The sequence below is a fragment of the Passer montanus genome, unplaced genomic scaffold (genome assembly GCF_014805655.1).
Source record: "Passer montanus isolate IOZ18808 unplaced genomic scaffold, ASM1480565v1 scaffold47, whole genome shotgun sequence".
NCBI lineage: Eukaryota > Metazoa > Chordata > Aves > Passeriformes > Passeridae > Passer > Passer montanus.
The window spans coordinates 6,750,499-6,774,357 of NW_024369596.1; the positions used below are offsets into that span (position 1 = coordinate 6,750,499).

Sequence of the window (23,859 nt, forward strand, 5' to 3'; positions counted from 1 at the left end):
GCCAGCACCGGCTCATCTGTTGCCATAGCAGCCACGAGAAACAGAATGCAACGTGAACAAAAGATTATTCGCCCCCTCCCCCCCGTAATTTATTTATATGCAAGTAACCCACTGAGAGCTGACAATAGCAATGACTTGTCATTCACTCTACAGCAAAAGGGCTTTTTTTTACTTTTTTTTTCCACACATGTGGTACCAAAAATAATTAAAATTCCTCTGAAGGAGGGAAAAAATCCTGAACTGTTTAGGATTAAGGAAATGCAGTAGCAGATCTGTATAGGATGCTGATTTGGAATTAGAGCTTGGAAGAAAGAGGCTTAACACATACACTGCTTGAATATCCCTCTCCAGAAAGCTTTTCACTATTTTCAATAGCACCATTAGAACCATCGAGAGGCTAAACCATGGAAAAAACCTAATTCCAAGTATTTATATCTAACTAAAAACCTAAGGGAAAAGGAAAGCAAGCTAACTAGAGAAAGACATAAAGCCTTTTGAAAGGTACCTGTTCTTGATGTGCTTGTTAGCTGCACAAGTTGAATTCAGCTGTTCTGTTATTATTTCCCATAAGAACCGCCTCGGTAAAAGGAGCAGTTTACAGATCCTGAGAGACAAACAGTTAAAGTGAACTATACCCTGGTTCAGGTGCCCCTGGTGTCTCAGAAAACACTGGATGGCAGGTTCCACCGTTCCAGAGCAAAGCTCTGTGCCTGGCCACATCCATGGCAAAATTCTGAGCTAAATACAGAGTCTGGAACAGAGTTCTGATCAAAACATGCCAGGTAACCTCCAATTCCCTGCCTCCCAGGTCTACAAGATCCATTATCTCACACACATCTCTAAGACATCTGCAGCCTATGCCAAAGGTTGGAATTTAATGCCAAAATGAGAAATCCCAGTATTTCCAAGGCATAATAGCCACCTCAGCTGAAAGATCTTATGCTGCCTTTAAGTGGGTTTAGAATTTGATATATTAAACAAACTGTAAATTAACCAACGCTATAAAAGTAAGAGTGGAACATTAAGAGAACTCAGAGCAGAACACTGAACAATGCTTTAAGTAAATGTATTCACAGCGTGTGGTTTGTGGTTCTTAATGGGTTACTATAAACATATACACACAATCCTACGCTACTATGATGCAGTTTTTCCAAAGACAACAGGGACTTGAGGCACACCTGGTTTTCAGCTCCACTAAAAATCCCTAAAGATGCATCAGTTTAAGCCAACTGGCCAGTGAAACTCACGAGTTTGGTCTTTTTAGAATGGGAGTAGGAATGGCCCTTCAGACACCTTCAGTTTGCATTAAATAACAACTCAGGTGGGCCTGGTGCCTACTGAGGAGGACACGGTGCCTGCAGGGCAGTGCTGGGAGGCACCAACCCACAACGGCATCACTGCACAGCATCTTGGGGTGTCCTGCTCTGTAGATATCTGATGCAAATCAAGGAAAATGAGACAGCACCATGCTCAGCTAAATTCCATCTCATCCCCCATCCCTATTCTCTGTCAAAGACTTTACAATTTAAATCTAAGGGGCAAGTCCGCAATATTGGCTACCAAGCTCTGTACCCCAATCTCCACCCCAAATTTCTCATTATCCTATTTATTCTATTTATTTTTCCAGCCATCACATACAAGGTGGTTACTTACAGAAATCTGATTCTAGAGAGGGCAATGGATGGAAACCTCATTACAGAGAACCTCTGCAAGAGAGATGGGAAAACTACACTTCCTGCTCTACACTAAAGCCATAACTGCAAATTTTTATGTATTTTGTGTACATTCTGTACAAAAGAACAAAATAAGACTTAGCCAAACAGTCAGAACTTAAAATTCTGGGAAATAAACAATTTAAAAATAAACACGACAAAAAGACTTTGGAAAAAAGATTAGTTATATGTGACTCCTGCAGCTTAACCACCACAGATTGTTTTTGTTAAATCATCTTAAAACTGGAAGCTGCAGCAGCCTGTTAAGCAGCATTCAAATAATTTCAAGCAGTTTTACAACTAAGTAGTTCTTCCTTGAGCTTCTTTATACTTTATATATGTATGTGTGTGTGTGTGTGTGTGTATGAAAGAGTAGCATTTAAACTAAAGAACAAAGCTGAGAACTAGAACATCAACTGTCTTATGCTGGGGAGCAATTCTCTAGAAACCTCTTTGGCAAAATCTCACTGAGCCAGGTGTAGGTAAGTGAGTGCTTGACTACAGTTAAATATCTGTGGTTTAGATAAAAAAATAATTCAAAAATGTAGTAACACCTGGACAGCCCTTGGCAGACAATACCTCAAAACAAGGATGATGCTGCAAAGTTGAATACATTTTAAATATCAGTCTGGGACCAAAGAGAACACTCATTTGCCAGCCCAGAAATTCAATTTTTAGGCAGGAAAATTCCCATACTTTCCTTATAGCTCCCTTTGGAACATTCTGCAGTTATTAGTCTCCCCATTATTTGGTTCTAAGTATCAAATATACAACATATGAATTAAAAATGCTCCCCAAAGAAAATGGGTGTTATCATTGCGTATCTTCTGACTAACCAATTTCCTAAACAGCTCAATTAGAGAAAGCCTTTGAAATGTCAGATGAATTTGGGATGATTAGTTTGCCAATAATCAATGCTTTCATATCTGCTGGAGCTTTCAAAACCCAAAGTGTGCTGTGCAAAATCATAACGGATGAGCTGCTGGAGGTTTATGTTTGAAGTAATGCAGAGAAACATTTGATTCTGAGGCCTCCAGGCCCCATTTTCCAAGACTCACTTGGTTTTATGAGCAGCTTGGAGCCTGTGCTGAGCATTTCCAACTCTATCGATAGCAGGAACAGATTCCACACACACAGAGGGAGGAAAAGGGCATGTGGGAACCCTCATTTGTAGCTGCAGATCAAGGAGGAGGAACTTCATGCAATAAACAAAAATGACTGCAAGCCCCAGAATAAACAAGTATTTGCAGCTGGAATAAGCATCGGATCCAACCCACAATCCCACCTTTGCCCAAAAGTCAAAGTTTATTTTGATGTCACCAACAGCAGCTGGAAGAAAGCCAGGAAAGAGAGGAAATGTACAGATTTTTTTTTTCCAAGTCATAATTCAAAATTCTTTTCTATGAGTTCTGTGTGCCAGTGCTTCTCTGTGGTCTTTGAACAGAAGTTCCCCTAAAACTTTCAGTGGAAGCAGAAAGCAATGCTAAATTTCATTACAATAATGAGAATTCTCCCTTCAATATATATCCTTGTTCTGTATTTTCTGTAATTGAGGACATTCCTCTGCATCATAAACTGCCACCACTGTTTTGCTCTAACATCCATGGAAAACAAATCACAACTACAACATGCTAAACAGAGACAGGTCTCCAAAGTTATTAATTTTAAAAGTTAATCTTGCTAAAGTATTTGCTGCAAGGCATAAATTATTCTATTTTAAAAGAAGATTTTTTAATGCCATTATTTATACTATGTTACTTTAGGGTGAAAAATTCTGAGTCTCCAAAAACACTGAAACAAAGCGGACTTCTAAAAACTCCTTCCAATATACACAAACACACATTCCACTAATTTAATAATCTAATAACCTCAGTAAAGCCTAAAGACACTCCAGGATGCAGCACTAAGGAAGAGTGAGTACAATATTCTGGCTCTATTACCCATTTCCATTTGTGCTTGCCAAATGCACAGGGCCAATTCCAAATAGCAATACACATAAAGTAGGCTGTTCTCAAAGGAATTCAAAGAGACAAGTATGCTCTTTTGCAATTCAATAACCCACTTTTTCTCACGCTCAAGTGGTGACCTCCTCTTAAATACACAAGTCGCTGAAGAGAAGGTGCAGCCAAAATCCAGCATTTGTCAGATAAAATAATCTATATTTAAAGAGGCAAGACCAGACAAGATAAGCTTCAAAATTTTGTTCTAATAAAAGGAGAAAGAAGGTGGAAAAACGTAACTAGTGCTGTGGCCTGAAATCAAGCTTATGTTCAACATCTCTGGATGAGCAGAGGAACGTCAGCACAGTGGAGTCACTCAAACCTGGCAGGTTTCTGACTGAAACTCTCCCTTATCACTTGATCTATGAATGTTCTGAGATGTCTTCCTGCTCAGACTGAACCCAAACTACTTTTTTCCCCCCATATGTTGTCGTGGTGAAGCCTTTTCCATATACAACTACAAAAGTGGGGAAGAACTATAAAGTTTCCTATTCAGAAAAAAAAGGAAATATATAAATCTTAAAATGTAACAAAGAGGAATAACCAAGCTCGGGGAAAATGCCCTTTTACTCCTAGAAGTACAGAGCAATGGTGTAATTGACAAAAATGCAATAATATCCTGGTTTACATCCCATTTCAGCTCAGCATATGCTTCAAGTTAAATCTATGCCCTCCCTTGAACCCGTGGGACTGTGCTGATGGTTCAGCAGTGTTGGAGCACCCTCCTAAATCAAGTGCATCTGCAACTTCAGTGAGCAGTGGGAACAAAGCAAATTGTTGCTGAAAAGTTTGGCTTTCTGCACCTCCAGAAGTGTGAAAGGAGCTGAGCAAAACCCACTCACTTGAAAGCTTTCCCTTTCCCATGAAGTCAGCATAGCTCATCCCCAGAGCCGGAAAGGGCTGAGCCTGGAGCACAGACTGGGCTAGCCAGATTCTCTTGTACTGTAAATAAACCAGGCAAAGGATTTTTAAAAATGCATTTTTAAAAACTAGATGGTCAAATTATTTAACTTGGACACAAACTGGTTTATTAGCAAAGAAAAGAAAAAGTCTTTAAATAAAACCATGTGAGGAGGATGCAGCCCTAAAGTCCTGTTGGTCTTGAATGCAAAATTTCGATGACAGTGATTTTATTTTTTATGAAATGCTGTCAAAAACATTCTTCCCCATCCCCTCCATGCATTTTAAAATTTTCTAAATGTATGAATTATAAGAAAGAGCTCGATTAAAGGATTCAAAGCACCCATTAATGAAGGCTGCAACTAACCTGTCACAAAATGTAAGTGAATCACCAACAGCTCAACAATAGGAAAACAAGTTGGTTTCAGGTGTGGTTCATGTTGGCTCAGACATCCTCACAGCCACAAAATGACTCCTTCAGTGAATTAAAAATATCCTTCTTTGACTCGGGTTCATCATCCTAAATCATATTCTACAACACATCCTCCTGGTACTTACATAGGAACCATGAAAAGGAGGACTGAAACTGTCACTATTGACACCTGCCTGATCCTCCTCTTTGTTTAAAGCTGACAAGATCTTACTTAGGAAATTTCAGCTATACATGAAGGCACTGTGCTTTTCTAAGGCCACAAGTCATCTCACAGCTCCTTGAAGCTTTTAAGAGGGTAACAAGAAGGGAAAAACCACCAAAGCACCACAATAAAAATCAGTCAGAGGCACAGAAAATTAATTTGTTTTTAAAACTACCTTGAGCCAGGGATTTTTTTTTTCCACTGTATTATTTCAAGCTGTGTCATGTTCATTCCACTAAGTTCTGCAAACCTCACATCACAAGGCATATAATGAATGCTTCCTTCTCAAAGGAGAAAAAGGCATTTAAAAGCAGTGTGCAAAATTAGTAATGCCAAGGTTGTGGCTTCAGTCCCTGTATGGACCCTTCACTTAGAGCTACACTTCATAATCTGGGTGGGTGCCTTCCAATACAGAATATTCTGTGATTCTTTGAAAAGTGATGTTTTAACAATCCTAAAAAGAAACAACCGATGATCAGCAGCAGCCATGAAAAATGAAAAAATCCTTTTAAAAATTATCTCCAAAAGGCAGATAACTATGAAGTCCCCTGAGGGGAGATTAAATAGATAAATAAATTGATAAACAACACTATTTGCAGCATCTTGCTTGCCATGCCAAAGATTTTTTGGTCCTAACAAATCTCCATTTACACTTGGGAGTGTTTTTTTCCAAGACTTCAAGGACTGGAATTCCCTCAAAAAGTTTTCCCACGCTGACCTCTATTCCAGTACTTGGGAGACCTTGGAACCACTGCACTGTTGACTGTTGGTTTTACCAGATGCTGCTGTTTCTTCCTAAATGCTGAACAATTTCAAACCCATTTGAAGTCAGCAGGAGCACAACTGCAGGAAAGACACACAGAAATTAAAGTTAATACTGAACTCAGTGCTGCTGCTGGCCCAACCTGACAGGAATAGCTGGGACTTATTTCCTGGACTTCTCACCATGGTCTGGGGTATTGCTAACCCAAATAGCTCTGGCACAGTTGGGTTAAGGACTGCCAGCATGGGGGGACAGCAAGAGGCAGTGAGAAGATGATAATCTCTCACTGCAGCTGAAACAACTTGATGGCTCATGGCTTAATACCACAACCAAACAGTGGGGGAGTATCAAACCACTGGGGGAAAGAGTTAAAAATTAATATTAAGTAATAAACTGAAGTTTTCTTTTCTTTGTAAAAAGAAAAAACCTGCAACAAACCACAACTACTAATCACCTAATATAGATTCTAAAAATAAATCTACCCAGAGTTAAAGAAAAAACAAAAACCACCCACAGATGCAGAAGAAATGAGACAGATGGTGACTCTTACAGAGGAGAACATTCATGCTGAACAAACATAAATATGTTTTTGGTCAATAACATCTAAACTGTCAGAAACAGCAGAGTTAAAAATTACATACTCAAAGATTCAACCCCCTCCACTGTCCCTACAATTCTGTAATTCAGAAATATTGTTGATAACATTCAGAAGACAGATACACTCAACAGGTAAATCATATTTAAAGGCCACTCACCTTGATAGGTGTCTGCTCAGCAACAGCAATTCTTTAACATATTTTGCATTTAAAATAGTGATTGTACACCACAGAGGTGTCATGGTACAGACCAGGCTTGAACTGTGCAGGGCATGTGCAGGATTGCTGCACCCAAAATATACACACTTCCATTTCATCACCTATGAAAACACACTGCTCAGTTCTTCAAAGGACAGCAGCACAAATTCACTCAAAGTTAGCCAGAAGAGATTCAGAGATTTGCGAAGAAATTTTTAAAAAAGCAAAACCCAAACAGTTGCCTCAATTCTACACTGCAGACTTGCCCCTCAAAAGCTGGCAATATAAAGTAGCAGCCCTATATTTTTAATTAGCATAAAATAAAATTGCTTCAATGAAAGCACTTCAGGAATCTGCATTTGAACTTGATTAAAAAACAAATCAGCCACAGGCAAGTGATTTATTTGTTCAGAAGCTGATTTTGGAGCATGTTGTAGAGACATTTGACGTGTGTTTCAATTGGTCCGTCTTGCTATAAATGAAGAAAGATGAAAACCAGTTTATCTCTTGGCTAAATGGGAAGTTATTAAGGAAATGTGTCTCATCAGTCATTCATCTTTCCTGCTCCTTTTGCTTCAAAGTAGTATTTGGGGCTCTTTAAAGCAATAGTGAGTTTGGGGAGATGTCAAACCCTCACACATCAAAGGATGCACAAACATTACTGCTCTGTCAACATTTCCTCCAAAGGATGGACATCAAGGCTGAGGAAAGGTTTATTAATGCCACTTCAGAGAGATTCATCCCCACTTCCAAAACATGGCCATTTAATCTCCCCTTTCTACACTAGGAAGAGAAAAAAAAGCAACTTAAAACGCTTCTAATAACATGGCTAAATAAATAAATAATTTTAAATTAAAAATAACGTGAAATTCATTTGACAACCTTTTTTTTCCCCTTCATAAAGGTTTCTTTTCTCTACCTTAGGAAAATGTTCAAATTCACACTTCAGGTTCTGCTGAAGCAAAGCACCATATTCTGCAGTTTTACAAAAAAATATCTTGAGGAAAGTGAATGAGACATCTCTGCCACACTTTCATAAAACACACAGAATCTGATACATCCTGAAAACTGTAACAGCAATGAACCTGTTTCATTGGCAGGGACAAAGGTCCAGGGCTGCAGCATCCAGCTGGGTCACAGCTGTGCCCCTGGCTGGTGGTTGGTGCAGAACTGAAACTCAAGGAAATCTGGCTTTGCAAGAAAGCACCAACTGCAGCTAGGTCTGGTGAACCTCAAACACATTTCTTTCCTGCTGACACCTTAAATTGGCTTGTCCATTGGTTTGGAGGCAGCTGGAGCCTTGATGGAATCCCTTCCTCATGGACACCCGTTCCCTACAGAAAGCCCGAGGGTTTAGGCAGTGGCACACCTGGATCACACCTGGAGTTTTAATGATCTCCTTGCTGTGGGGCAGAAATCCCAGCTGAGGGTCAGCAGGGTCCCAGTGACATTTACATGACAAAGATGTCCCTTCAACACCAGCAGCATTGAGATAGTGGCCCTTATGGCCACTGGCAGGCGGATTCTCCTGTGCTGTCCCTCTTTCTGGAATGGCTGAGCTGTGAGCACAAGGTCTCTTCCACTTGGTATGTCATTTTCCATCTCCACTGAATTGCAAGATCTGTAAAGAACATTTGCAGAGAGGAAACGGAGAAGACTACCAGACTGATGACATTGCAATATTCCTTCAGGCAGGGAACCCTTTGACACCATAATCAGCTGATTTTACTATGGTACCAGGTTTTTAAGCACGCAACTTTCAGTATGTAGGGTAACACACAAACTTACCTCAAAACAATGACAATTTTCCTGATTACCAGCAAAAAGGTATCATTTGGCAAACCTAGGATAGCACAAAGTCCCACTGGGAGAGAAGTGGAACATGTAAGGCGTGTTGGTTTATGTCTCCATGAAGGCATGCAGTTGTGTTTACATTTTAAGCTTATTTAAATGTATAGCCTCTGTAAGTAAAACCAGCCCTCGTTTAAATGCTTTCACAAGGATGTTTTATCTAGTTAAGAAAGCCTCCAACAGCTATCTTCTGTATTTTAAGCATCAGACTAGATACCTACACTGCCTCCTCCTTACTCGTACAGTTCTGACATCCTTAATCTCTTCTGCATGTTATAAACACTGGTTTGAAGAAACAAACTTATAAATGACAAATCCACACAGATTTTTCTGTTTAGAATCTCTTAATCTTCGCAAAGCTTCCAATAAGTAGAGAATACTTTTTTCTGCTGTGTGAAAGAGCCTCACACCACAAAGATCTTAATAACCTAAGTAAAATCCCCTTTTCTTTACATACTGCTTTCCATTTGCATTGAGAATATTACAAATACCAACATTTAGCATCCTGGAATGAGATTCTCTATCTATATAGCTGGGATAGAGTGGAAACACAGAAAACTGATGGAGGCTGGACCTTCACTTCAAAATTTCTACCACTTTAACATTTAAGCAGCAGCTATAGTAGTCTATACAGGTTTATTGCTTAGAGCCTTGACCACCATTTCCTTATGACTCAGGGGAAAAAAAGAAAAGAAAAAGGCAGAGTCGCATAGGCAAGGAATGGGGGAGGAGAAACATTTATTGCTTTCTCTCTACAGGAATGTTCACAAGGTGAGTGATTGCTCAGGGGGAAGTGGCACAGATCCTGACACTGTTTTATGAGGATGTAGACCTACAGCTCAATCAGAATGTTCCCAGTGAGACTGGAGGAAGCGAAAGTAGAACTGCAGCAGAGGAAACATTCTCAAAGTGTTTGTATACATTCCTAATTTCTCTTTCTGTAAAATTTCAGCCTCTGCTAGAGAAATGACAATAACATAAGCCAGAGAGATGGAAACAAGCTCAGAAAACACAAACCCTTCAACATCTCCCTGTATATTTCAGGTCCTTTTTTCATGTCTCTTTTATGTAAATCTACACTTGAGCATTTGTTCCACTTCTGTTCATGTTCTTAAAGATCCGCAGTTCTGCATATAAAAGGGAAAAACTTAAAGTATTTGTTGAAAAAGCAATAATATAAAAGCAAATAAACAGCATCTTCATTGCAATACCTACACAAGCCCAGCTGGAAGAAAGCAAAACCACCAGCAGCTTCCATGGTACCACAAGTTGTGCCTGAAAAGCCCAGAGCATTTTTCTCCCTTTGAAGCCTTTTTATTTCAACATCTCCCACCAGGGCAAAAAGAATTGATGTACTCTTCCAGAAACTCCATCATGTCGAAGCTCCATTTGCCCAAGTTTTAAGATAACAATTTTGTCCCCTATTATTTTTTTCTTCTTCTTCCTCTAAAAACCAAATACCAAATTTTTAACTGGCACTTCTTGACATCAATTCTTCATCTTCACTAACACTGTTTCAAAAGTTTCCTACTTCAGGAGAGAAATAGGATAACTTGGAAAGAAGGTGTTACACCAGGCTGTATGAACATTATTTTCAGTCCAGCAGTTGGCCTGGCTTCCATTTCCACACCATAGCAAGGTCTGAGACAAGACACCTTGGAGGCTGCAGGTAAAAAGCTAAGAGAGATTTGCAAATGCTTGATGCTACTGAGACCCTCGGCCCTTGAAACTCTAAAATCTATTTATAGAATAAAAAAAAAAAAGGGAAGAAAACAGACACAAACAGATGGGAGAAGCTGAATAAGAGGAAAGTGTAAATTGATTTGGCCAGGGCAATGTTGGAAGATGTCTACAAGTACTTAATAGAGTTAAATGTTTAAAAAAAAAATATCATTTCCCTGTAAGTTCATACTCTGAGGTGGTAAATAGCACCGTATGCCACACCATATGTCAGTCAGCAAACAACCTTCACAAATCATCTCTCAAAAACCATTCTCTGAATCGTCTGGATTTCCCAACAAGCAGTGACACAAGAAAATCCACACACTGTCCATGCATTAATGCTTTCAAACACCAGGCAAATACAGGGCAGGAGTTCAGGGCTCAGAAGGTGTCAATTCACTCCATGAAGAACCAGCGCCGCTGATGCAAGCAGAGTTAAGACAACACTCACCGAACCCACACACTACTCCCATTTGAAACAAAGACTATTTCTTTACCCCTGTCCTAAGCAACCAGAACAACCAAAGTTCTTCAGAGTCACTGGTCTGTTGGACTTGCTGAGCTCAAGAGCTGCTGAACCAACTGGAGAAAATCTGTGCACCACTTCCCTGGGTTTTACAAGGCCTGCTGTGTGGATTTGAATGCCACACAGATTAGTGAGATTTAGAATATGCAGCATTTGGGGAAAGGACAAGTTGCCTATGAATTTATTTAGGAAAATTAAATATAATAGGGAGACCTTTCAAATCTCCATACACTGTCTAGCCCTTCATATACAGCACTTTGTCTAGCAATGTGCTAATAAAATTTCAGGCAAGAATTAGAAGGCTTGGAAGTGAATATTTTAACTCATCAATACATGCCCATGAATTAACACGTCAAATACCTCCATCTTAATTTCTCTAAGTCCTTATTGTGTAGGTAAACTGTCAGCAACACTAATGAGATTTTAAAATGATTTAAAATAAATTTTTAATTATTTAAAATTTCTTAAAATGAGATTTTTCCTCATTTTAAGAAGATACGAGTGTCACCACTCCCAGAAGCTGGCTCTGGTGTGGCAATGCCTTGCTGGGAGGGAAGAAAAGACCTTTCTCAGGAGATTCACATGAGAGTGCAGGAGCACTACGTGTATGCACACAATTAGGGCCAGAAATTAGTTCAAGAAGGCATGAAAACCCCACAACAAACAGCTCCTGGGTCCTACTGTCATCTCACTGAAACTGCTATTTGCATAAACAGCTTTAAAATCTTGTGTAAGGTAGGCAAGTTCAATAATTGCAAGTTCAATAATTTTTAACCAGAAGCATTTCAGCAGTGCGTACTTCAGAAAGGCAGATCTCTGCTGTCCCAAACCATATGCCATGGGATTTCACTTATCCATTATCAGACACAGCTGGTCCAGAACCACGTGTTTATTCAGCAATCAAAACCCTCCTTATTGTCACAGTACCTGGGAAACTAAAATACACAAATTATTTTCCAACTTGTTTGTTGATGTTTAATTTATCCCTCTGAACCTCTGAGAAGCCTCCAGAAATGAAGTAACAAAGTCAGAGAAGGAAGACCTAGAGATGATTTTACCCCTCATGCATTGTATGGGTTATGGGGGTTGCAGTTCTGTAACGAGGATATATTCTGCCCTCCGTTAAATCAAGATTTGCTGCTCTAATATATCAAATATGTGGAAGAACAGGATGTATAAAGCCAACAGAGTTAAACATGTTATTTGCAGAACTTTGTTAATAAAAATCTCAACAGTATTTAGAATAGAAGATTAGACTTGATAGTTCAGAACTCTTGAAACTTCTCACAGCTTTTCCATTTGGACGTTTTATTTGCACCTTGCATTCAAAACAAAGTGCAGTATCCATATGGACGCTTGAGTCAGCCTAAGTCACTGCATTTCTAATTAATTTTAAAAAGACATTTAAACACTTCACAGATTTCTCCTGGGAACCCATGGGCCAAATAAAAGGCTCAGCAGGGGATGCTGAAAAGACCTTCACCCCAGCAGTGCTGGGAGCATCATCCTGCAAGGTTTCTCCAAGATGACAAGGTCACCAGGTTAAGTGCACCGGGCTTTTCCGGTGTTTGGCTCCAGGATTCTGCTGACTTCGCTCTTCATGCTGAGGAATCCTTCAGACCTGTTTAATGGGTTGTCAGCTTTCTGCTTCACCAGCCAGTCCCACATTCATTCCTCATGCAAATTGGTGCAACCTCCAGCAGAAAATACAACGCCAAAGCATTCACAGAGCTCAGTACAAAACCACCAGTCAGGAGCTACTCATGATTTTGAAGCATCCCAGTTTCTGAAAAGCCAGTTTGAGTTTACACAGTATTGAACAAAACATTAAACATTCTGCCCTTGGGTCTGTTATGTCAGAAGCAAACACAGATGTGAACACTTCGATACACCTCTGCATTTCTCCTGACAGCTCATGTTTTGGGTTCCTTATCTGAAGCAGTAATCAGTTCTCAATTAACTCCCTCCTCCTGTTTGTGAGAAAAATGCACATGTAACAAGCCTGGATCCCACTGGTCACACAGGATTATTTCAAGAATTTACATTGAAATTCCTTCTGAACTGTTTGTCAAGGTGAGTTGAACAGTCTTTGTTCATTTTGTCATTCCTATTTTATTCTCCAAATGTAGGCAACGTACTGCCTAAATCTGTCCTGAAACTCCAATCAGCAATTACCTTAGAAAAACCTTGAAAACCACCATCTACATTAATTCTTCTTCTTCTCCTTATTTTAAACACAAATAATTAGGAAGATTAGGGAAGGTAGACTGAGAGACACTTTCTATGTATTTATGATAGACTCTTTTCAAGACTTTCATACTTTTATTTTCTACCTTGTCACACCAAAGTTGTGACCCAGGCTTTCTGAAATGCATTTTCCATACCTGCTCCTACACAACTGCACTAACACAAACCTTCTGCACTTTCCTGCCTACAGGAATATGCAACAGGGAAATTCCAATATGCATATGCATAAGTTAACACTCAGTTGGAAATCCAAAATAATTTAAAGAACTGCAGTTTTTGGTGTATTCAAATTTTTCTGAAATTTTAACACATAAATGAGAAAAGCAACGCTGCCTCCAGAAGCAGCCAAAGCTCCCGGTGCCAAGAATCTCTGAGCAACTGTCCCAGCTGGCCCTGACAATGTGGCCCAGAGCAAACCCTCCACATCTCCATGCTAAGGAGCTCCTTGCCCAAAATACTGATCCAGTATTTTTAAGTCTCTCACAGGAGTATTATGAAGATTAATTAAGGTCTGAGCAGTGCTTTGAAGATCAAAACTGCTATGCTGTTATTTATTATTAAAGAACAACAAAGCGCATTCTTGTTGTCTGTAATTCAACTTCAGAGAAAACAGTGGACGAGCACATGTTCAAGTGCATAAATGAATTCTCCCTGTCCCAACAAGCTGTGATTTGTATAACTGCATTTTTAGCCACCAAAACCCCATCAGAAAGTCTGCACTCATCCCTTTGAAATATTTTAAAGGCCTGAAGGAATATAACCAATACAGTTTCTCTTCTGATTCTTTTCCAGGATAAGCTTTTCCTATCAGATATTTCTGCCTCAGTTCAGCAATGCCTTTTATCCTATCAGGAGCCCTTGGATTAACATTAGACATATACTAAAGCACTTTGCTAAATCAGTTCAACACCCATTCTGGATGTTTGCATTCAAAAAGAGGAGTGAGAATGACACTATGGCAGTATGCAGGACAGCAGGGTGGGTAATTTTTATTTTTTTTTTGAGGGGGAGGAAATCACAAGTATTCTGGAGCTCTCCTTTATTCACAGGTTCTCCCTTCAGAAAATTATTAATCTCCTTTATAGATTAGTATTTCACAAAGTAATTCACAAAAATATCCACTGCTGAAAAGTACATAGAAATACTCCATTGCATGGTGTATGACTAACTTACACTTCCTTCAAATGCAGGCACAGATACAATTTGAAAATATTTACTAGAAATGTTCCCATATTTCAACTATAGTTGTATCCTTAAAGCATGGGATCACATGTATTTTCGTTGTATGTCCACACAAGAAAACACAAATGTTAGTACCATGAAAAATTTTAAAACCAGAGTTAAAAGTTGTGAATAACTACTCTCAAGCCTTGCCACCACAGCCGTGTATTCCTGCTCTTATTCACACAGCTGCAGCAAGTCGAGTTCTCCATCAGCCCAGCACGGGCTGCAGCAGTGCAAATATTTAAAGCAAACAAGGATAGGAGCTGTTGTGAGGGTGGTGAGCAGAACACTGGTGTAACTGGGCAGCTCCTGCCACCCTTCCACTGCACAGACACTGCTGAGGAAGGGTCCGGTGTCTGCAGGATGCTGAGCACCTCCCCAGTGTGTCAGCCCTCATCACCTACCACAGGAAATACTTACATTTCATTGGATTACTTTTGGCTCTCTTCCCATTACCTTAATCTGCACTCCAATTCTGCAGCACATTCTTATTAACAACACGGATACCAGATTGTGAACTTCTGTACTTTTTCAACTGCTTTCAGGAGCAAGTTGAGTTATATTTAGCAGCCATATGGCATCCCTCCTCCACACATTTGCTAGAGATAAGAACTGACAAATAACTGACAAATTAAGTTTTCTAAAACACCGATCTATATGTTTTCATTTCCAGTTTTAATCGTAGATGTTAACTGTGGTTTAATTGTTAACCCTGGTATTTGCCAAACAGGAAATGCAAAGAGTACCTCTAGCAAAGGATGCAATCACAGAACTAAGTTTTCTTGCAATCTAGGTGAAACTGTTAAGAAAGTTCCTAAGCTGCACTCCAGACAGTTACATTCTTCTTAAATTAATACAATATGACTACACAACTAAATAACCACGGGCGTATTGGCTCCCTTATGCAATTGGCAATTGTTCTGTGTACGGATGACTGAATGTAGGTTACTTGAGCAGCTCAAGCTGCTCCATAACTTAACAGGGGAGAAAGTCAAGAGCACAGTGACAACCAATTCATATTCTATAAAGAACTTCAAAGACAAGGGCAACCACCACACAGTTTTGCCATGCTCCTGGGAACCAGGTTTACAAAGCTGAATTTCCCCACAGCCCAGCCTAATTTCAGAGAAACCGCAGCCAGAGGTTAGAAAGAGATCAACAGTTTTAAGAACGAAGACATTTGAGAGCTGCTGTCATTCAGGACAGCTGAAAAGGCAGGCTGAACACATGACAAGGATCTACAACAGCCTCACCCCGAGTGCCACCCCACGTGTGCATCCCTCAGGGAAAAGGAAAAAGGGGTGAAGGACTGGAAGCCACTGATAATTAGAAAGAATTTTTTTTTCCTCTCTAGCAGCAAGACGAATCATGGCTTAAAATACTTATCTGTCAGCCAAATCATACCAAATAGCTAACTCTTCTTTCTGGTACCTGGAGCTTTCCCAACTCCTTCTGTGCTTTTCTGGGAACAAGGTATGCAAGGGAATGCCCCGAGAAAAGCTCTCACTCGGGTGGCTGCAGCCACAAACATCACCTGGCTGCAAACTGGTGTGAAGCATCCTCTCCAAGGGTGACTGCACAAAGACAACGAGATTCCAGGTCTCCTTCCATGCCTCCACTTGTTTTGCACCCAATTCAATTCCTAAGGGGCAAACCCAGCTTCTCCCTTCTGTCCAAAGAACTGCAGAGCAGCACAGAGTGTTTCTCCAGCAGGGGAAAGAGGGACAGACAGGCACATTTCACGCATGCCTGAGCACACTTATGAGCTGCATGTCCAGGATGAGAAATATAAATGAACAACTCTGTTTCCTCCAACTGGTGTGTTATGTTCACTACTCAAGGAAAAATAATAAACTCTCAATACTGTGGTTTCTCTCCCTCTGCACGAAGCAATTTGGAGAATCTGTTCATCCAGTGCAGCCCATGCTCTGCTTAAGCCTTGTAAAATTCATGAAGGTGAATGATAAGGCACAAATCGCTGCCTGCAGCGGAACCTTCACGCCGGACAACCCACCAGAGACCCAACGTGCCAGTCAACACATTTTGCAAAGAAGCAACAATTTCTTCTGAACGCTGATAATTCCCTCCCATCTTCCTTGAGGAGACAGCTACCAGTGAATGAAAAATAATTGTCAAGTCAGAACAACACCAGGAAGCAGGGGAAACAAATTGCTTCACACACCAGAATCTCTAGCACAGAACATTTGAGAGAGAACAAAATGTTTAAGGATGCAATCAATCATTAAGATTTCTCCCAGAAAAGAGAGCACACACACTCATTTGTTCAAAGCTTGCCTTGGTGGAAAAAAAAGGTAAGAATAACCATCCCAGCATGCTTGATTATCAAATCAGAGCTCGGTGGGAAGAATAAGTACGGGAGTCTTCCAATTAACCAACTTTTTTTTTTTTTCTGCTTTAAATGCAGTCATTGAACACTGCTGGAGAAAGTTGTCGGGAAAAGCAAATCCCTGGTCTTCTGGCAGTTTTTCCTATTCCTGAACAATTCCTCCCTCAGATGCACAGCCACAAGGGTTCAAAGGTCCCTGCAGCCTTTGTTCTCAGTTCCAGAGTGGTTACAAACAAACTTTTGTTCCTGTTTCTTCAATGAAATAAGCTGCAGCGGTTACCAATGACTGAACTTTACATCTGAAGCTTGCCTTGTGCATCATGCAACAGGACAACTATGGAATGTCATTTACACTTCCAAAAAAAAGTTATCAGAACTTTTGCTGAAATAAAAATCAAGTACTCCTTACTGATTCAACCTCCAGTGAACATATTACACCTCTGCAAATTCCTAGAAGCGAGGAAGGAGCAACACATTCTGGTTTACAGATTGTGCCAAAGAATTCTTTTTGGTTTACCTGAATATTTATAGCTATTGCTCATTCATTTGTGAGTTTTACAAAAAAACTACATTTTATATTTTAGTACAAAAGTGGTATCATCATCCATACATTATAAATACACATATATAAGCATTAACAACAAATCATGATACCCAAACAGCAATTTTCATTTCTAACCCAGACAGAGTGTAAGGGATAAGATGATAATCCTAAGGGCAAGTTATGGAAAGCAGCTACTGAAATGTATTCCTAGTCCATGAAAAGTTGATATGCAAATTGTTGATAAAATTTGTAAAGATTCCACCACACTGTATCCGCTGCTATGCAAATTTGGGGGGAAGAACAAGCAAGGTGCATTATGAGCAAGATAACAGTCTTTTTGAAGTCAAAATAAATTTTAAAAATTACTGAAATCACCCTGTTAAAAGACTGATTGTTCCCAGCAGGCAGGAGGTGACTCTAGAGATGCTTCTTGTAAAACACAAACACAAAAGGCCTGGCACAAGGCTGCTATTATGAAATCTAATGAAGACATTCATGAATCATAACAAGGAGTAAAAGGGTAAATATCAGCAAACACTCAAAGACTCTTGCAGCAATTAAAATTGTGCACAAACAGGGTTGTCCAGCTACATTCTTCATAACAGCCACACTTATGCCTTAGTGAAGTCTGTAAGAATATGGCCAAATTATAACATTTAGATTTGGAAAACTTCTTTGTTTCAGGCTGGCACCAAAAAACCAAACTGTTTTCAAAACATCAAGCACTGCATCATCTCTTTTTCCCTAGAGAACTCACAGACACCTTGAGCATCCTGGGTATGGAGGCCAGAAAGTTCATGGCCCAAATGCCAGGAAACATTGTTACTGAAATTAAAGAAGGAAAAAAAGCACAACAATTTTATTTTAATATTTTAATAGAAATATTTTTAGTCAGTAATAAATATCTCTCACGTAACAAAATACGCAGAGAATTAAATATGTCTTTCTGTAAGAAGCAAGACCTCAAACCACATAACCTAACACCTTGCCATCAATGATATTTTTGGGAAAACTGATTTTCTCAATCTCCCAGAAAGGGATGACAAATCTTATCAAAACCACTGTTCATCCATGTATCTTAAAAGTAATTCACCCATTGGAAGGGCTGCCACCAGAAGACCTAAGGCCACAACTGTGGCTCACTAAGTGTCCCTCCATCCAACAAAAAACCTCAAGGATATTTAAACATTTAATTTTACCCTGAAATCCATAGGAAGCCAGGCTCCAAAGTGTTTGCAGTCCTGGTTTCATGAATTAATGGTGGAAATTGGAGAAACTCCAGTTCCTCTGTGATTCTTAATGAGTTATAATGGATACACTAAAAATCGATGTACTCTACCCACAAACACAGTAGTGAGAGGAGGGCAGGCAAAAGCCCCAGACACACCAGGGACGGGATGGAGGGGCAGCAATCAGCAAAAGTAACTGAGATGACCAAGAGGGTGAATGATTCATTGAACAGATGCACAGCTATTGCTTCAACCACTGACCTCATACCATGTCAGGACACAATCAAAATGTTGCAACATAGCTACTGAAAGACAATAAAGGTGCCTACAACAACTACTTTAAAAAGTGGAGATATATTTTATTTTCTAAACTATGGGTTAAAAGCTGCTGAGCCATATTCTCATAGAATAATAAGAGATGACACTATGAACTCCAGAACTACATATGTGTAACCTAAGCACAGAGCAAGAACATCCACTGAATGGTAACTTCAGTGTCAGTCATCACCTGACAATACTAATTTAAATCGTGAGCATGATGAGAGTTAACACTGGGTTTAATCATAAAGCAAGACAATGGCACGAGGAAGCACATACGTGGCACATTTACCAACCTGATTACAGAAAACCTGGTAGCATTGGTTTATCAGCTTAACCAATCAGCAGGTAATTAACTGTGCATTTAACAACTAGGTAGTAAAGTTTCTTCCCAGGGAAAATCAGATTGGAAAAGTCAACATCAGCTTAAACACGATTAACTTCCTGTGCCACTGCGGGCAAAGCCAATCCAATTTACTAAATAGTTTAAAGGGTGGTTTTTAATTATTTTGCACACTTCCAGAGAATCCAACACTACACACAAATATGGATAAGCGGATCTACTGCAGTGAGTGCAGACCTCAGAACCACAAAATACCACTGCAATAAACACACAGAGACTTCTTAATATGCCTAAGAGCCCCAGCACTTTGCACTGAAGAAATCCCATATATTATTGGGGATATGATACAAGACAGAGGCCACAAACAGCTACGGTTTCCTGTTCTGTGCAACAAAATCATAACTTGGAGCAGCTCCTTCAGACTTCTCCAGTACCTCGTATTTCTAAAGCAATCTTGGAAAACCAATATACAACAAGGAAATCTTGTGAGTGAGAATCACATCTTTTACCTGGTTTCTACTGGCACAGACACCTCCCTAGGAACATGCACAAACTACTCAATAATCTATATATACCTAAAATCTTTAGCACTGCAGGAATTGAGGGCTCACAGACAGTGTGGGAGAAACACAGCAAGGCACACACAGAAACAGAACAAGGATTCAAATGAACAGCTCAGTTTTGCTGCCTTCCCACACTTCTTACCATCACAATAATTAAAAATTGAAAACTGAAGTCTTCCAACTTTAATTCAGCAGCAAAAATAACAACTTTTCAGCTTCAACATGGATTTACAAAAATAAAACCTAAGCAAAGCAACCAAAAATCCTCAAAATTAATATTGAAGAGGAACAGTTTCAGCCAAACCGGGTTAGAATTGCTAAATTACTCCTGACCCGCAGCATCACATCCTCGGGTTACGCGATTCTCGAAATTCTGGCTGAAAAACCTAATCTGCATAACAATAAGTACCAAAAATGGCTTCTCTTTAGTGTCCTCGATGTGCACACCCCTCCTCTCCAACAGCGCTCAGCCAGCCTGCTCAAAGGATTAGCATAAGAATAGAAATCACTGGGGAATGACATGCTCAGACTGCCCAGACTTGTTGACCTGCCTCACCCCAAATATCAAAATAACTGATTTTTTCAAGGAAAGCTGTAATGGACTTTAAAAGTTGATAAACACTGCAATCTGTTTCTCTTTTACTGCAATATCAGATATCCCAAGAGCAGCTACCAGAGCCGAACAGAAACACAGAACTATCTCCACTATCGGAAGCACAGACTCACAACGGGCTCAAGTTCAAATTCCTGCACGAGTCTGGTGGGGAACAACGGCTCCGTCAGGATCCTTCTCAGCTTGGACCTACCTGGCCCATCATCAAACTCATACAAGCAGCAAGCTCATCAGCCTTGCTGGTACACAGTGCTGCTGCTGCACAGCGAAGGCTGAAACCACATCCAGAAGCTGCAGGTGAGGAGCACACGTGGGAGAGGACCTGGCCCTGTGGACACCACACCTGGTGGAGGCCACCCGTGCTCACAGTCCCACAGGACCAATTTGGTTCTGCAGCCAAAATTTACAAATTTACCTACATCTTCTTCCCTTTTTGTCCTTACCCTAGCACCAGGAGAGGCAATAGCTCTTGCCTTGGTCACCGCCACTAGAATCAGAATTACTGGGAAGATAAGAATATTTTGAGGAAATGCAAATGAAAATAATCCCCCAGTTCATCAAAAAGCCAACATGTTCCTCTTACTGGTGGAGAGCAGTTCACAAAGGCCAAGGCAACCCTTCTCAATTCTTCTCTCCTACGAAAACTAATCTAGCCATAACAAAGTACGAAAAACATCATTTATTTTTTGAAATATGGACATTGGGATCCTGCAAAACACACTGAGCTTTTGTACAAATATATTACAGTATTTGACGTGTTTGTTTTGAAATGGGGGAAGTTGACCGGAATCATCCCCATAATGTGGTCTGACACTTCATGCAAAACAATGCACTCAGACAGCAAAATGACATTTCCTTTTCAGAAGTTCACAAAAGAACCAGAAGCCCAGGGGCAAAATGGCCAAAGTAGCACTATTCCCCTTTTTTGTTGGATTTCCTCCACTCCCTCTGGGATCTTCTCTCCAGCCAGTAAGTCACCACTGCAGCCATCCCCCTTAAATTGAACATGATGATCATCATTCCCCTCACTTTGCACTACAGAAAACAGATTGTTAAGGGCTGTGATCCTGATATTTCACAACCCAGCAGCAGTAAGTGATACAAAACCACTGCAACACCCAGCTACAAACTGGACACAAAACCCAAAAACTAAAGCAGTTCCCTGATGATATTTCTGCTATCTTGCCTCAGATTTATTTGTCGCGTTTCTGAAGAAACAAAGAGCACTTCAAAAAAACAAACCCCAGATTAAGACCACAAGCTGAAAGACTGGCTAATAATTTGCTTCTGCCAATGAACTAATATTTCTTCTCTACATCATACATGACATTAATACCACAGTAACACTTTCAGTTCTGTTTCCCTAAGTAACAGGTTTTGCATTTTGCCAGACTGACCCCATTTTCCCCCACTTTATTATCTCTATCACCATATACTCTCAAATGACTAGAATTTCAATTCTTGCAGCTGGCTCCAATGTGTTCAAACACTGCAAACCCATCAGCTCCACATGCACACATCCTGCCTGGTAAGGCTCCGATAAGTTTCATGAAAACAAACCAGTCCAAGCACAAGAACTATTTACTGCTCTTTTATCATGAAGAATATGTAATATTTTACTTACCAGTCAAAATAAATTGCTCACTCAAGGCTAACCTGATTTTAGAATGAAAAGACATCTGTACAGTGAGAAAGAAACCACACGTTCTCAATAAGCACATGCAGGATATTTGTCCCTATCCTGCAGAAGCTCCAACCTTAAACACTTGAAATAGATTTTAAGAGTCCGGGAAACCAACTCATTCAGTTAATTTCAAAGAATAGTGTCTGGTCACCTTTGGATTACACACAGCTGTTTCTTGAAATTAAACGGCATATTTTAAGCTTCTACCTTGTTGCCTTTCCACCTATTCCTCTCAATTGCATTCTTCCCAGTGCCAGGACCAGCCAACACAACAAACTGGGTGCCCACGGAGGCTGTCCGAGCCTCTGTCCAAAGTGCTGTTTTCTGCACGATCTCACGTGGAAAGGACAGAGAAGGAACAAAAACTGACTAGTTCCCATCACCTTCAAACAATCCAGCAGCCCTCGATCATGTCTGGAGCAGCCGTTTGCCACAGAAGACAGATTCCCAAGGAAGAACAAGATGGGACGCACGGTTTGCAGAAAAAAACCCTGCACTATAGGTGGGTACACACGCGTGAATTTCAAAGGTGCATTTCCCTTCTTCCCAAGCTGCCATGGCTCACTCAGAGCCCAGAAGTGTTATGGATCCTCCCCTATAAACCTCACTCCGGCATCCGCCGCTCACCTCCTTCTGCAGCTGGGCGGGAAGCTCAGCGAGGTAATTTGGGCGCACCACCCCCGCGAGCACACGCAGCACCTGCCGGGCGCTGCTCACGCGTCCCTGCCCAGCGCCGTCCCCGGACACGAACCCTGCCGCCCGCAGCAGCCGCACAAAGGGCAGCAGGACAATGGAGCCGGCACAAAGCCGCGGCCCCACGCCGAGCCCCACGCGGGGATGGCACGCATGGGCTGCAATGCCCATTATCCCTCCTTGCGGCGATTGTTTCCCGGCCACAGGAGAATCAGCCCACCTGGGAGACCCCCAGCGATACGGGCGGAGCTCCAGAGGCGGGAAAGGGGAGGGAGCGGGGGAGCCCCGGGACGAACAAACCCCCGCCACGACAAACCCACGAGTGCTTTTATTCGGGGCTTTTTCCCTTTTCTCTCCCGCCCATGGCGGCCACGGCGCACGCCCCATCACCCACCCCAGCGCCGCCCCCACAACCTGCAGGGCGCTGTCGCGACACTATCGCGACCGCCGCTGCTATGCCGACCTGTCCCCCCCGGCTCTGCTGGCCGCGCTCACCTCGCTCCGCCGCCGCGGGGCCGCGCCCCGACCGCCGCTCAGCAGCCCCGTCCCGCCGCCCGCAGCGCCATGGCCGCGGCCGCCGCAGGTAAGGAGGAGCCGCCGGGAAGGGGCCGCCAAGGGCCCGGCGAGGGGATCCGCGTCCGGCACACGCCCCCCGCTCAGGCACAGGCGGCGGGGCCCATGCGCGCTGCTGCTGCCGCCGGCTCCGCCCCGACGCCGGGGAGGGCGGGCGTGAGGCGGCGGCCGAGGGAGGGAAAAAGAGATGGAGAGAGGGATAGGTGGATGAAGGGAGGGATGACGGGGCCGAAGGATGGCTGATCGTGAGGAGGACACGGAGGGGGGAGCTCAGCATGCCGGCTCGGGCTGGCAGGGCAGTGAGTCTCCTTCTCCCACTCCCTAGCAGGAAGCTGAGGGTCGGGCTCTGCCCCCAAGGAAAAACGACAGGATGAGAGCACATAGGCTTAACATGCACCAGAGGAGGTTTAGGTCTGGCATCAGGAAGAATTTCTTCACAAAAAGGGTGATTAGATGTTGGAAGGGGATGCCCAGGGAGGTGGTGGAGTTCCTGTTCCTGGTGCTGTCCAAGGAATGGCTGGAAGTGGCACTCAGCTGGGCTGGGTAGCAAGGCAGGGATCGTTCACAGGGTGGACTCC

At 41.6% G+C, this 23,859-nt stretch overlaps 1 protein-coding gene across 1 annotated transcript in view; it reads right to left on the reverse strand.

The window, feature by feature from the left end:
* Nucleotides 1–23,384, reverse strand: part of ARHGAP32 (Rho GTPase activating protein 32) — a 238,680-nt gene extending 215,296 nt beyond the window's left edge. The window contains exon 1 of the mRNA XM_039721965.1: nt 23,204–23,384. The gene's annotated coding sequence lies outside the window, so the exon portion shown is untranslated. The remainder of the gene's footprint in view (nt 1–23,203) is intronic.
* Between the last annotated feature and the right edge of the window lie 475 nt (nt 23,385–23,859).